The sequence below is a fragment of the Gopherus flavomarginatus genome, chromosome 12 (genome assembly GCF_025201925.1).
Source record: "Gopherus flavomarginatus isolate rGopFla2 chromosome 12, rGopFla2.mat.asm, whole genome shotgun sequence".
Lineage (NCBI taxonomy): Eukaryota > Metazoa > Chordata > Testudines > Testudinidae > Gopherus > Gopherus flavomarginatus.
The window spans coordinates 21,758,065-21,774,078 of record NC_066628.1 but is presented as its reverse complement, the minus strand read 5'-3'; the positions used below and the strand labels follow the sequence as shown (position 1 = coordinate 21,774,078).

Genomic DNA, 16,014 nt, shown 5'->3' with positions numbered 1-16,014 from the left:
TGAAATAACAACAGAACCCAAACCCCACTGCTGGTCAGTTTGGAGAATTGAAGATAAGTTTGTTTGACTTTTCATGGGCCTTATTTAACAAGCTGTAGAACAGTAAATTGACTCGCTTCCTCATGATTTACATGAGTATGAATATTGAAAGGCCCCAAGATTAGTGTCCCATTCTTCTAGGCACTTTGCAGACATACTGGAAGAGACACTTGCAGTTCTCAAAAGCTTAAAATCTAAACATGCAAGACAAAGGTTGGGCAGGTGGAGGGGAGGTGGAGAAACAGAGGCCCAGAGAGGAGAAATGACTTGTCCCAAGGTCAGCAAGCAGGTGAGTGGTTGAGCCAAGAATAGAACCACATGTTTTACCTGTGAGACACACTGCATCTATCTAGCTTGTGATCAGGAAAATGATAGGCAACATGGTCTAGGGGTAGGACATTGGAGTCAAGAAATCTGAGGGCTTGGTTATGTTCAAAGCTCTACCAGTGTATCCCTGCTATGCAACTCCATAAAATGGTTTACCTTTACCCCTTCCTACATCTACACCCAGATCTGCCTGAGAGAGGTATGTAATGTTGGCAACAAGGCCAAGAGTCTCTCCTTGCTTGCATTCAGAGTGTAAATGCAGCTGCATTCTAGCCATAGGAGCACTGGGGTCAGGACAAGGCCACCACAAGAAGCTGGGCTCTTTTTTTTTTTTAATCTCGGTCTGGTATACACTGGGTATTCAGTGTATATAGCATGTGTATGATCCAGATTCCATAACAAAAGGTACACTACCCAAGTGTCGGAAATTGCAGAGTTAGGCCCTTCACGTTCAGGAAATGATGAAGTTGCACACTCCACTGCTCTCCTGGGCAATGTAGCATAATGAGCCTGTTGGGAAAAAAATCTCCTAATACATTCATTAAAGTTTACCATGACTCAGTTTCCACACAAATATTCCTTTATTGATCCAAAGGTCACTCAGTGTTGATTACATCCCAAATACAAATACAAACATATGCCCACCTCTACTGTACTTCCTAGCAATAATTCAGTTATAAGCATTGTCTAAATACCCAAAAGAAGATCAGGTTCGGGAGATACTTTCCCATCATGATGTGCCTCCACAGGGGTAAGAAAAATCTCTGACAAAGAAACCGCTACATACCTTGTCTTTTATATACTATAGTAAACAAGTGATGGCATTGCTGGATCTTGACACTTAGCTAAAGCCAGAAGAGGCAGTTAGGGCTGAACCCTGACTTCTGACCCAGTCAAGACAAGATTAATGATGAGGCTTCTTTCTTCAAGGATTTTTTCTTATCTTATTTTGCCATATTTCTTCCCAGCAACTGGACTAAGCATTTTTTTTAACAACCTATATCGTATTAACTGAATTAACCATATTTTCTTTATTTTGATGACCTCAACCCAACCCTTAAATAAGTTACCGCTGTATTTCAAGGGTCACTACTAGTTTAACACAAACAACCCTTTTCTTTTCTCATGATCTCAGGTCTTTTCGGTCACATGCTTTTTGGGCCTATCACTCATGCTAACATCCAAACTTAGTTTAAAACCACAGTTGACTCAGGCCTAATGTAGGCCTGTATTCCTGCACAGCCTTAACTCTGCCCGCTTGTGGGATGCAGCATTTGCATGTAATCTTGGGGTAGCAACTGCTTTGTATCCAGTTGTGGTCTCTGTGAATGCATCTGTTAATGTGAAAGCATTATAACCCACCTCACGGCAGGGTGCAGATGGGGGTACTGTGCTACAGGAGTCCCTAGAGCAGAGGTGGGCAAACTGTGGCCTGCGGTCCACATCCAGCTGCAGTACCATCCTGCCTGGCCCCTGAGCTCCGAGCCGAGAAGCTGTCCTCCCCCCTCTGCAGCTATGCTGCTGCATGGGCAGTGCTCTGGGCGGTGGGGCTGCACGTTCCTGCAGAGCAGTGCAGCAGCATGTCTGGCTCCAGCTGGTGGCGCAGCTGCTAGACATGCTGCTCTGAGCGGCATGGTAAGGGGGCCAGGGCTGGGACGGGGAGGTTCCAGGGGGCAGGGAACAGATTGGATAGGTGTGGAAGTCCCAGGGGGCCTGTCGGGGGTGTTTGGATGGGGTGGAGGTTCTGGGGGGGGCTGTCAGGGGACGGGAACAGGGCAGGGGCTTGGAAAGGCATGAGAGTCCCAGATGGCCTGTCAGGGGGTGGGGGTGGGAATAGGGGTCAGGTCAGTCAGGGGAGAGGCGGGGGGGGGGTTGGACGGGTCGGGGATTCTGAGGGGGGCAGTCAAGGGATGGGAAGAGGGAGGGGGCAGATAGAGGGCAGAAGCCAGGCTGTTTGGGGAGGCACAGGCTTCCCTACCCAGCCCTCCATACAGTTTTGCAACCCCAGTGTGCCCTCGGGCCAAAAAGTTTACCCACTCCTTCTCTAGAGTCTCCGAGAGCACTGGTTGTACCATGGGCGTGGAGGCAAATCTTTGGGCTCTCGCCCTTTATGGGTTGGCTGGAACATGGGCACATTTTGGTAACACGGAGGATTGCACTGCTAGGGTTGCCAGAAATGCAGATGCAATTACCTTCGACATCATGGCTGTAAATTACGACACAGACTGATAAACTGAATATGCAATCTGGCCCCTAAGGGCCATTGAGTACAGAGGTATGATGGTGGGAATCCTTCAGCCTTGAATCAGGGATTCTCACTTCAGAAGCATTGTGCACTTCCCTGCAGATTTCCTGGGAAAAACCCATACCTTTTATCCCCAGAGGAAACTGCATGCGGGCAGCTCCTATTGGCTGAAATCCAAAACAGGAGCATTAGCACTGGCCTAAGAAGAGTCCGTCTGCTTGACTCTGTTTCCTTACAGGGTCTGCTGACTCAGTCTCATTGTTTACACACACAGTGCAGAACTGCTGTGTTCAGAGACTCAGAAACACATGAAAGTAAACTTAACCACTACTTCCAAAACAGAAGTTTATGTAAAAACTAAGCTTAAACTTACAGAAGAACATTCATCAGCAAAGAATTCCCCATGGCAGAAGGGTGGGGGCAGGATGAAATCCTTATTGGCGTCACCCCACACACTTTCTCTCTGGGGGAGACGGAGGCCAGAGCCCACAAGCCCTGAAGCTTAGCTGACCAAAGAGGGTTAGAGAGACAATGAAAAGATGAACCATAGCTGAGCTGTGCAATGGGAAGGAACAGAATGGGAAGCTCACTAGAGAGAGTACTACCCTGCTGCTGACCCCAGTGTGACACTAGAGGGCATTGTGCCATAGGAGGTGGTGTGGGTGACAAAACAGGTGGTGTGCTGCTCTTCCAATGGGTGCTGACCACGATACCCAGCCGTGCTGCAAGGACTAGGGTGGGGGATCCAGAAGGGGCTCACCCCCCTGACAATCAGTGCTAATCCCAATGCCCCAGTGCAGTGCTAGGGCAGGCTGTACTGCAGGGACTGGTGTGGCGGCTCCATGGGGGATGCTCTCCCATCTGTGCTATTGTTGATACTAATGTCCTAGGATTTGGCATGTGGATGATGAACTGCAGGATGCACCATCTTTTGGCTGAAAATAACAACACCAACGTCCTTCAGCTTGTAGTTTCTATGGTTTGGATTTTGAAAGGAGCCTAAGTGAGTTGGACACCTAAATCCCTCTGAAATAGGATGGTTGTTGGACACCTAGAGCCCTCAGGTTTTCTTGAAAATACCACCGTCAATGTTCCCTGGAGTCAAGGTTTCAAGTCTGGCCAAATCCCAGGTCTGTCTACTTCTTCCTCCTTTCCTCGTCTCTCTATATTTTCATTTGGATTCAGCCATAGAGCCATAGTATATAAAGCCACAAGGGACCACTAGATTATCTAGTCTGACCTCTCGTGTAGCACAGGCCACCAGCACCACCCAGCACCCTCACAATAACCCCAACAACCAAAATGAAACCAAATTATCACAGCCCACAGGAGACTAGACTATGATGTGCCACAGACAGGGGGCAAGATGGACCCAGGTGCACCAATGCCTGAGGCCCCCACAATGGCAGGGAAATGATTAAGTGAGCCGCAGGATTCTCCTTCCCCTCCAGTCTCAGAACAGCTGAATTTTGGCAGGTGGGTGAAGCCAGCCCTGTGCACATGGCCCTTTGAGGCACCGCAAGTTGAATTAGAGATGGAGATAGCTTACCCTGGGGAACTCCCTCTGAACTTTGTGAAAGTGAGAAACATTTTGACAAGTTTGAGAGTGGAGAAGGGAAAAGAATAAATGTGTGTGTCTGTGCTCAAGGTCACAAAGAGGGGCACAAGAAAATTCCAAATTTCCAAATACCCAAAAGTTTCAAAAACCAAACCACAACAACACCAGGAAAGGTGGAACCCATTTGCACAGAAAGATGTTGAGGCCAAGAATTTGACCGAGACTAAACTCCAGACTATTTGCAGGGGGTCAACGTTCAAGTTTCTGCTCTTCCAGAGTGAAAGGAAGAACTTCAAAGGGGGTCTCCCACATCCCAGGTGATAGCTCTAACCACAGGCTACAGGCTATTCTGGGATAGCTCTGTCTCTTTCTTAAAAGAAATTCCATCCTGGCCCTGAAAAACCTATCCAAACTTCCCAATGAAATTGTCATGGAAACTGATATGCTTCTGCAAAACATTTTGGTTTGGAGAAAAGCAATTTTTTTTAAATGGAAAATGTTTTTTCTTGAATATTTTTTAATCAGCTCAATTGAGAATGGGCCTCAAACACAGGAGACCTAGTTCTTCCTCCTCCTTTCCCACTCTCTCCAACCAAGTGATTCTTAAGAGAACAATTTTCTCTGTAAGGTTCTCCACAGAGCCCCTTTTACCTCCTTGCTCCTCAGGCTGTAGATGATTGGGTTTAGCATAGTCATTACCACTGTGTAGAAAAGGGAAAGCAACCTGTCTAAGTCCAGGGAGTAGCTGGATATGAGTTGTAAGTACGTAACGCTAGCAGAGCACTATAATAGCGCCATCATGATGAGGTGAGAGGAACAAGTTGAGAAGGCTTGGACCTGCCCTCCACCAATGGCATCTTCAGGATGGTGTGTATGATACATGTGTAAGACCCCACTGTGAAGAGCAAGGCCAGGACAGTGATGAGCGTGCTGCTAGCTAGGGTTGCGACTGCGTCTGGGGACGTGTTGACGCAGGCCAGCTTTAGCACCAGAGGGAAGTCCCAGAAGAAATGGTCAATTTCATTAGGCCCACAGAATGGCGAGATGAATATCCAAGCCATGTTTCCCAGTGGGATGAGGATGCCAAGCAGCCAGGAGATCAGTGTCAGCCATAAGCATGTCCCCTTGGCCATTCTGGACGTGTAGTACAGTGGGTGGCATATTGCCAGGTAATGATTGTGGGACATGGAAGCAATCACTTGACTGTATCCAAGAAGAGGAGGAAATACATCTGTGTGGCACAGCCAGCGAAGGAGATAGATTTATCCTCTGAGAGTTGGCACTGCACAGCAATGTGCCATAGACCCTATGGGTACATCGACACTGCAATGAAAAATCTGCAGCACTGAGTCTCAATTGACTTAGGCTCATGGGGCTTGGGCTGCAGGGTTACAAATAGCAGCATAGATGTTCCTGCATGGTGTGGAGCCCAGATTCTGAGACTCTCCCCACTTACTAGGTTTCAGAGTCCAGGCTCCAGCCCTAGTGGGAGCATCTGCTCTGCAGTTTTATAGCCCCATGAGCCCAAGTCAGCTTTCCCAGGACAGCCATGGCCATGCATGAGTTTTTATTGTAGTGTAGATGAACTCTAAGTCATCTGGGAGCAAGCGTCCAGTTCATGCTCTGGTACTTGTGACAATCCCACCCTTACATGGTGAACAGCGAAGGGCTGAACTCTGTGAGTCGACAGTGGCTTTGCAGCAAGGTGGTCTTTTACATAGACTCATAGACTCATTCTAGGACGGAGGGACTCGAGAGTCTCGAGTCCAGTCCCCTGCCTCAGGCAGGACCAAATACTTTAGCCATCCCTAACAGACATTTATCTAACCTAACTCTAAATATCTCCAGAGATGGAGATTCCTAGGCAATAGTGTTTTACTATGACAGTTAGGAACTTTTTCCTAATGTCCAACCTAAATCTCCTTTGCTGCAGTTTAAGCCCATGTGAGTCTATGATGCTCTCCAGCCATAGCAGTCATGACCAGGCTGTGGGCAGTCTGCCCCAGGACTTAAGTCTTGTGGTCAGAACAGGAGAAGGGCCTAGTGGCTGGAGCAGGGGTCAGAACCAGAGTCAGAAACCAGGAGTCAGTTTTAAATTCAAGGGTCAGCATCAAGAGCCTAGTCAGAGATCAAGATCCAAGCCAAGGGTCAGAGCCAGATCAGGAGTCAAGCCAGGAATCAGAGCTGCAGAACACAACCAGAGTCCGAAGCACGGAACAAAAGCAGGCACTGTTGTAGGAACAGGCCAGTCCTGCCAGGTTGCAGCTTCCTGGAATGCCTTCCATGATTAAATAATGCCTGTTTGGGGCTGTAAATATTTAGGTTTTGGTTGCTAAACTACTTTAACCAAAAAGTCCCTGTTTTCTAACCAGCTCTACCCTAGATGTTCCATATGTCCAGCTATCATAATCCCATGTGACTCAATGGGAAAGGGAGTGAGGAATGAGGAAGGGGACATTTTCAGATAGGCTTAAGTGAGTTAGACCCCCAACTCTCACCGAACATATAACACCAATGTAATGATATTTTCTAAGGGACCTAAAAAAATTAGGCATCTAACTCCTACTAGATTTCAGTGCACATGGGGTTCCTAACTCACTGAAACCCGTTCCAGCCTATGCTGCTGCATGATATGGTGGTCCCCAGAATATTCCTCTGATGACAAACACCCCCTGTGTTTGCAAGGGAGCGAGGCTGCCACCATTATAGATATATGCATGGTGTTACCTTTCTTGGACCAAGGAATTTGAGTGGACTCTGCAGTCCAGTTCTAGCAGTCGTATGCTCTGGACATTGACCAGGCCACTCTGAGGACCTGAAGCATGATGGAGCATACAAGCACATATGGTGGCAGCAGGATGCAGGCCATTTTTTTCACTGACCCTGTTAAAGTACCTCCTCCAGAGTTTGGAATTGCCAGGAGCCAATCGTGTCAGATTCAGGGATTGTCCCGTTACTCAAACTTGGTTCTCTGGGGTCACTGAGAGGCTCAGTTTGTCAGAGCAGTCTGGAAGAGTCACAGATAGTTAGTACAAATATACTGTGATGAGCTGAATCACAGAAATCCCCTTGGGACTGCCACCAGGATTATCTAGCTATTTGGAGTCTCTCCTCAGACCCTAAACTCCCAGCACTCCCAGCTATCTTTGGACACCACTGACTTCCTGAGGAAACTACAATGCACTGCTGACCTTCCTGAAAACACTATCCTGGCCACCATGACTATAGAAGCACTTTACATCAATATTCCACATGAGGATGGACTACAAACTGTTAGGAAAAGTATCCCTGATGAGGCCACAGCACGCTGGTGGCTGAGCTTTGTTACTTTGTCCTCACCCACAGCCATTTCAGATTTGGGGACAACTTATACCTTCAAGTCAGCAGCATTGATATAGCTACCCACATGGCCCTACAGTATGACAACATTTTTATAGTTGACTTAGATCAACACTTTCTCATCTCTTGCCCCTAGCACCCCTCCTCTACTTGCGCTACATTGATGACATCTTCATCGTATGGACCCGCAGAAAGGAGGCCCTTGAAGAATTCCACCTGGATTTCAACAATTTCCACCCCATCATCAACCTCAACCTGGACTAGTCCACACAAGAGACCCACCTCCTGGACACTACAGTGTAAATAAGTGATGGTCACATAAACATTACCCTATATCAGAAACCTACTGATAGCTATACTTACCTACATGGCTCCAGCTTTCACCCAGGACACATCACACGATCCATTGTCTACAGCCAAGCCCTAAGATACAACCGAATTTGCTGCAATCCCTCAGACAGAGACAAACACCTACAAGATCTTTATCAAGCATTCTTAAAACTACAGTACCCACCTGGAGAAATGAGGAAACAGATTGACAGAGCTAGACAGGTACCCAGAAATCACCTACTACAGGGCAGGCCCAACAAGGAAAATAACAGAACACCACTGGCCATCATGTACAGCCCCCAGTTAAAACCTCTGTAGTGCATTATCAATGATCTACAACCAGGGTTGGCTTCAGTGTTTTTGCCGCCCCAAGTGGCGAAAAAACAAACTAACAAACAAACAAAATCTGTGATTGGCGGCACTTCAGCGGCAGCTCTACCACCGCCACTTCGTTCTTCGGTGGCAATTCAGCAGCAGGTCCTTCCCTCTGAGAGGGACTGAGGGACCTGCCACCGAATTGCCACCAAAGAGCCAGACATGTCACCATTCTCCGTTGGCCACCCTAAGCACCTGCTTGCTGCCTGCTTGCTTGCCCTGTCTAGCCTGGAAAATGATCCCTCACTCTCACAGATCTTGGGAGACAGGCCATTCCTCGCTTACAGACAACCCCCCCAACCTGAAGCAAATACTCACCAGCAACTACACACCACACCACAGAAACACCAGCCAAGGAACCAATCCCTATAGCAAACTTCGTTGCCTACTCTGTCCCCATATCTACTCTAGCAACAGCGTCAGAGGACCCAAACCAACATGTGCAAGGTGAGAGGTGGCACCTTGCAATGTAGAGGGATTGCACCTCAATACATCAGGAGTGATGTGTAACTTGTTTGTACCTGTGTATAAGAATGAATCCCTGGAGCAGTGTCTTTATGCATAGGGGGCAGTGGAGTGTCCTGCCACTGACTGAGCTGTGTCCATTATCAGGGATCACATATGTACTAGCAGAACTGTAGACATCTGATCTGGGGAGCTAGAGACTGTGTTTCGTTTGCCAATAAACCTGGCTGGGTGTCTTCGTATCTTATTGGAGTCTGTGGCCATTGTGGGCTCTCTCGGGGTCTGCTGTGTCAGCTACCTGCGCAGAGCAAGGGCATCAAACAGAGGGAACACACACGCACAGCCAACTGTTATCAACATTGGATAGAGCAGAGCACCACACTGGTGGCATCTGACAACACAAATAACTGTGCAGTGTAGTCAATTATGGGAAAAACTACCTCCAGGGTAAAATTCCTCCTAACCTCCAAGTATATACCAAGAGTAACTTCCAAACAAACTGGGTCATTTAACCATTGAGATTATTAACAACTATGGTATGATCCTGCACCATGCAAGTCAACAGGAGTTTTCCCATTGACTTGAGTAGGAGCAGAATCAACATCTCTGTGCCAGCCCTATCTAGCTAGATGTCTGAGGCCCTCATTTTCAAAAGTGACTAGTGGTTTTTGGTGCTTTGGTTTATGGATTTATTTATTTATTGTGCCCAACTTGAGACATATTAAAGGGGCTGGATGTTTAAAAAGGGTGGAGCACCCATCCTCTTCAAATTATGTCCCTTTAAGGTGAAAATGTGGGTCATGAAAGATGAGCATTAGAACTAATTTTCTGCAAGGTCCAGTTGCAAAGTTGAGACTGAACCTGGATAAACAGTGCTCTTCTCTTGTGCTGATTGCTTCAGAAGCTGGTGACATAAGGCACTTCAGGAAAAGTTAGTGGACTGTCTTCACCAAAACTTTCAGCAACTAAATAGTTCCAAGACTTCCCCAATTCACAATGTTTTCTTTGTGTAGGTGCCTCAAAGGAACACAGCTTGTCTCTTTGTTATTAAAATCTTTGTTTCTTGGTAATTAAAACTAGCTGAGGATCTGTCCTATTTACTTCAGTGAGGGGACAACTGATTTTCACTAGTTGGGGATCTGGCCCATTGACTTTGATGGAGCTATGCCAAGTTATCCCATCTGAAGATCTGACTCATTAACCAACTATTGTCCAATATATCCAGCGCACTTTGTGTCTTTGGTGCATTATAAAATCTGTGCCAGCAGCACCTGGGTAACATGTACCTATTGATTTACCTGCCTTAAGTTGGGACCTTTTACATCACTTCCTGATTGAGAATAAGGGCAACATTTAGACGGGGCACCAAAAATGAATACCATAACTGTAGGAAACAGCATGTGTGATGGTGACTCAGCCACTACTTACCCAAATGCCCTGAGGCAGCACTAGGGGGGTTTGTGTTTCCGGAGCAGTGTTCATGACTCAGTACATGCTTTCCTCTCTGGGTCATGGTGAACCCAGTACCCCAGCAAGGTGCTGAGGAGTGCGTTATTGCAAGGAACGCTGTGGGATTCAATAGATGATGCTCTCCCTTTACAGTCAGTGCCGACTCCAATTCCCCAGCATGGTGCTAGGGGGAACTGTGCTCCAGGGAGCAGAATGGGATGCTCTCACCACCAAAGCCAGTGCTGAATACAATTCATGGAAGGGCTGTGTTTTCAGAGTGTTGTTGTCCCAAAGACATTAGCCTAAATGAATTGAATTTAGATGGTGCAGGTATATGGTTCCCTAGGTACCCAGCAGTTTGAATTTATATAACCACCTTCACTCACTGTTTGTGATATTCTGCAACGCTTTGGATATAACAAAGATAAGGCAAAAGGAATCAAGAGGAAAATATAAATAACAAAGGGGCACTTTTCCCCCCGCGTATGTATATAGAATCTTGGGAAATAGAAAGATGGGAGACAAACTTGGGATAAACAGACACAAAGATATATTTCCATGGAAGTCAGAAGCCAAGGACTCAACCACATTACACCTATGGCATAAGGTAAAATATTCCAAAATTTGTTTCTATGCATGATTTTTTGAAGAGCATTGAAGAGTGAAAGGGATTGAAATGAATAATTCTATCTGTCTCTACCTCCCTCCCTCAGTCCCTCTATTTATCTATCCCCATGCAGACCCATCTATGTATGTGTGTTTCTGTCTGATTATTCATGTGTGTATAGATACTTTTGGATATCTATGTACCAATCTATCTGCCAAAACTGAGACTTAATAAAACGTCTGACACTAATAGAAATGTATCTTGGCTTTTAGATCTTTCTTTCATTGTGCTAAACTGGGAAGCAGTTATGTGGTCACCATAGGACCCCATGAGAGGTTGATTGCATTGTTGGTTTTCTGATCCCACCCAGAGAGAGCCTAGCAAAAATTTTAGAATGAAATTTTATGTTCAATTGTACCTTGTAATTACTAATATTTTTTTCTCCAGTTGTGGTTAATAGAATGGAAAAATTTCAATGGGAATTTAAAAATTTATTTTTTTCCCAGAAAATCTATATTTTTGAAAATGTCAAGATTTTGTCACCTTTTTAAAGTGTCATAAATTTTTATGAGCTCTGTAACTGGCCAGAAAAACCCTAGAAGAAGTTATTTAGTTTGTTTGTATTCTCAGTATTATTTTATTTTATTGAAATCAATTTGTCAAAAACTTGACATTCAGGCTTTTTCAACTTCCTCTATTCTGCAGGCGAAAGCTGAAATAAGAACAAACAATCAGAGAAATGTGGTGATGGAGTTTGTGCTTCTGGGCTTCTCGCTGTCACAGCCCATGGAGCTCCTGGTTTTCATGCTGCTACTGGCCATCTTTGCTTTGACTCTAATGGGGAACATGGCCATCATCACCATTGTGTATGTGGATCTCCACCTCCGCATTCCCATGTACTTCTTCCTCTGCAACCTCTCCCTCTTGGAGATACTCTTTGTCCTCTCCATTACTCCAAAGATGCTGGAGAATCTGCTCTCCCAAGCCAAAGCCATTTCTTTCTGGGGCTGCATCACCCAGTGTTACTTCTACTTCTTCCTGGGCACTGCAGATTTCATCCTCATCGCTGTCATGTCCTTCGACCGCTACGTGGCCATCTGCCACCCACTCCACTACCCTGTCATCATGAGTGGGCATGTTTGTGTCTTCCTGGTCATGGGTTGTTGGTTAGTTGGGTTTCTCTCCCACCTTTCCCCACTTATTTTGCTGTGCCAGCTTCCTTTCTGTGGCCCCAATGTGATAAACCATTTCTTCTGTGATTATGCCCCACTAGTGAAGCTATCCTGCATCGAAAAACACTTCCTCCTCATGATCGAGTATGTTCTTTTCTCGGTGGTTCTGCTCACATCCTTGTCTTTTACTGCAGTGTCCTACCTTTACATCATCGCCATGGTCTTGCACATCCCCTCAGTCACATCGAGGTGAAAAGCCTTTTCAACGTGCACTTCCCACATCACGGTAGCCTCTATCTACTAGGGCAGTACCATTTTCATGTATGCTACTCCCATCCAGGGCCACTCCCTGGACCTACAGAACGTGGTGGCTGTGTTCAAATCATAGTGAGCCCTTTATTGAATCCTTTCATTTACACCTTAAGGAACGAGAAGGTCAAAGAGGCCCTCAAGGAATACTTGACTAGAAAGAGCTCTGTTCTGTAACCAGAGACTTGATACATGTACTTCTTAATTTCAATAATGAATTGCTGCTTTTATCCATTGAGTGTCATTGTTATTTAGTGGGGTGGAAGCTTGACTTAGGCTCAGGATTCCTAGATTCTATTCCTGGACCTGCTGTGTGACCTTAGCAGAGTCTGTTTCCCCTTCCACCTTTTTTTCATTTAGGTTGGGATTTTCCAAACATCTAAGTAATTTAAAAGCTCAAGTCCCAACTCTTCAATCAATCCATTGCTTTTGACATCCCCACTCTTAGACTATAAGCTCTCCAGGGCAAGAATTGTCTCCTGTCACCATCTGTTTATACAGTGCCTAGCACAATGGGGTCCCAATCTCTGTTTACAGGCACTCATGTAGCATAAATAAAAAGAGTTCCTGGGAATTTCAAAGGGGTCTAAAGGAGTTAGACACCCACCTTCTATTAAATTGCGCTGAGATTTGATGGTGAGAGGCTATTGTTTTCAATGGGTGCTAGGAATTTAGATGCTTTTGAAAATCCCAGTGCCTAAATACCTTTGAATATATGATCCTTAGTGCCTAACTCTCAATGATTTCAATGGAAGGTAGGCAACTAGGCACTTTTCAAAATCCCACTAAGTGTCCATCTTCATGTTTAGGTGAATAAATAGCATTAAAAATCTGGCCCAACTCTTTTAGGCTCCATTGCAAATCCCAAATACTCAGGGTCTCAGTATTAATAGTCAGAATGAGCTCTTCATCATAGATTCATAGATTCTAAATGTACCATTGTAATACTCTTCTCTGACCACCTGTATAACACAGGTTATAACACTTCCCCATAATAATTCCTAAATCAGATCTTTTAGAAAAATATTCAATCTTAATTAAAAATGGTCAGTGATGGAGAATCCACCATGACACTTGGTAAATTGTTCCAATGGTTAATCACTCTCCCCGTTAAGAATTTATATCTTATTTCCAGTCTGAGTTTGTCTAGCTTCAACTTCCAGCCATTTGATCATGTTATACCTTCCTCCCCTAGATTGAAGAACCCCTTATTAAATATTTGTTTCCCATGTAGCTACTTATAGACTGTGATCAAGTAACCCCTTAACCTTCTTTTTGTTAAACTAAATAGATTGAACTCCTTGAGTCTATCACTATAAGACTTTTTTTTTCCCCTAGTCATTTTTAATCATTCTTGTGACTCTTCTCTGAATCCTCTCCAACTTAGCAGCATCTGTCTTGAATTCTGGGCACCAGAACTGGACACAGTATTCCAACTGCAGTCGCATCAGCACCAAATACAGAGGTAAAATAGCCTCTCTTCTCCTACTCGAGATTCTCCTGTCTATGCATCTCAGGATCACATTAGCTCTTTTGGCCACAATGTCACACTAGGAATTCATGTTCAGCTGATTATCCACCTTTATCCATTATTCATGTGAGTAAAAGTATCCTAGATCCGCCTGATATGATTCTAATACCTTCCTCTGAAGCATATGACACTGGCCACTGTCAGAGAGAGGATCCTGAGCTGGATGGACCCTCGATCTAAGTCTTTGTAACAAACAATATAACATTCCTATGTTGGTATGAGGCTACAGTATGCATTGAAGCAACGGCTGAATCTTTTAAAAATCACAAAACTTTCTAAGATTTTGGAACAAACCCCTCAGACGTCTGTGTCTTGTCGAGGGGCATCAGTCATTTTGGTTTTGATGTCTCTGAATTTATTTTTTTTTTACCTTTCTTTCAGCAAAAGACTTTACTATTTTGATCTTTTCATCCTGATTCAGGGCAAAATCCAACAGTTGAAAGATCAGAATTTCCTATGGGATGGAAACTCCATTCTCCAGCCAGCTCTAGTAAAGGTGTATTGGCCTGTTCAATGCCCCATGTGAAAATGAGGGTGCATTTTCAAAGGAACGTAAGGGAGTTAGTTACATAGATCCCAATGATATTCAAAGGGAGTTGGTGGTGGATTTTCAAAAAAGCCTAGCAAGTTTTAGCCATTGCTTTAACACATTCTTAAGCCTCATACCAATATTCGAATTGTGCCCACAATTCAAGAAGAATGTTGCTAAATTGGAGAAAGTTGAGAGAAGAGCCATGAGAATGATTAAAGGATTAGAAAAACATTCCTTATAGCAGAGGTGGGCAAATTACTGCCCAGGGACCACATCCGGCCTCTGGAACCATCCTGCCTGGCCTGTGAGCTCCTGGCCAGGGAGGCTAGACCCTTCCCCACTCCCGTGCTGTTCCTCCTCCCCTTCAGCCACGCCGCCACTCGGGCAGCATTCTGAGCGGTGAGATTGCACACTCCTGACGAGCAGCATGGCAGCGCGTCTGGCTCCAACTGGGTGGTGCAGCTGCCAGATATGCTGCTCTGAGCAGCATGGTAAGGGGGCTGGGTCTGGGGGGTTGGATGAATGGTGGGGGTTCCAGGGGGCAGTCAGGGGACAGGGAAAAGGGTGCAATTGGATGGGGTGGATGTTCTGGGGGGCAGTCAGGGGATGGGGGTGTTGGATAAGAGTGGGAATGATGGGGGGGCCTGTCAGGGGGTGGGGGTGTGGATAGGGGTCAGAGCAGTCAAGGGACTGGAAGTGAGGGGGTTGGATAGGGGGTGGGGTTCTAGAGTGATTAGAGGTGAGGGGTCCCAGGAGGGGGCAGTTAAGGGACAAGGAGGGGGGGTTGGATGGATGGGGGTTCTGAGGAGGGCAGTTAGGGGGTGGGAAGTGGGAGGGGGTTACATAATGGACGGGGGCAGGCTGTTTGGGGAGGCACAGCCTTCTCTACCTGGTCCTCCATACAGTTTTGCAACTCCAATGTGGCCCTTGGGCCAAAAATTTTTCCCACCCCTGCCTTATAGTGGTAGACTCAAAGAGCTCTATCTATTTAACTTAACCAAGAGACGGTTAAAGGGTGACTTGATTACAATGTATAAGTACCTACATGGTACATGTAGCTGAGAAAGGTCTTTAATGATTCAATGGCTAGAAGTTGAAGCTAGGAAAATTCAGACTGAAAATAAGGCTTAAATTTTTAACAGCAAAAGTAATTAACCATAAGAACAATTTACCAAGAATCATAGTGGATTCTCCATGACAGACAATTTTTAAATCAAGACTGGGTGTTTTCTTCAAAAGATCAGCTCTAGGAATTATGTTGAGGAAGTTTTATGGCCTGTGTTATACAAGAGATCAGACTAGATGATCACAATGGTCCCTTCTGGCTTTGGAATCTGTAAAAAAGAACCCAGGACATTTTTGAAACTATGAATGAATCTCATAAGCCACATTTTTAAAATGTTTAGACACCTACTGCAATTTTTGAAAAGCAACTAGGTACCTAAAACCCATTGAAATCAATGGGAGTTGGACACTTAGTTGCCTTTGAAAATCCAACCAGGACACTAAATAGCTTTTAGTGTATCCCAATTCTTGAAATCATCTCTCGTCAACAACTTCAGCAGAGCTACATCAAGGATTAATTTGGACCTTTTAAACAATCCTTTATTCAAATTAAAATTTAAAGAAAAAAGTTTCAAGTGAGAGAAAGTTAAAGAAAGGTCAAATATAAAAGGCCTACAAGGATCATCAAAAGCACATTTTGTTGGAAACTTTAGTTTAGTCAATGCCCCTTA

General features: G+C 45.2%; 1 pseudogene; it reads left to right on the top strand.

The window, feature by feature from the left end:
• The first annotated feature begins 11,184 nt into the window (after window positions 1–11,184).
• Window positions 11,185–12,392, top strand: LOC127032475 (olfactory receptor 6M1-like; annotated as a pseudogene).
• The last annotated feature ends 3,622 nt before the right edge of the window (window positions 12,393–16,014 follow it).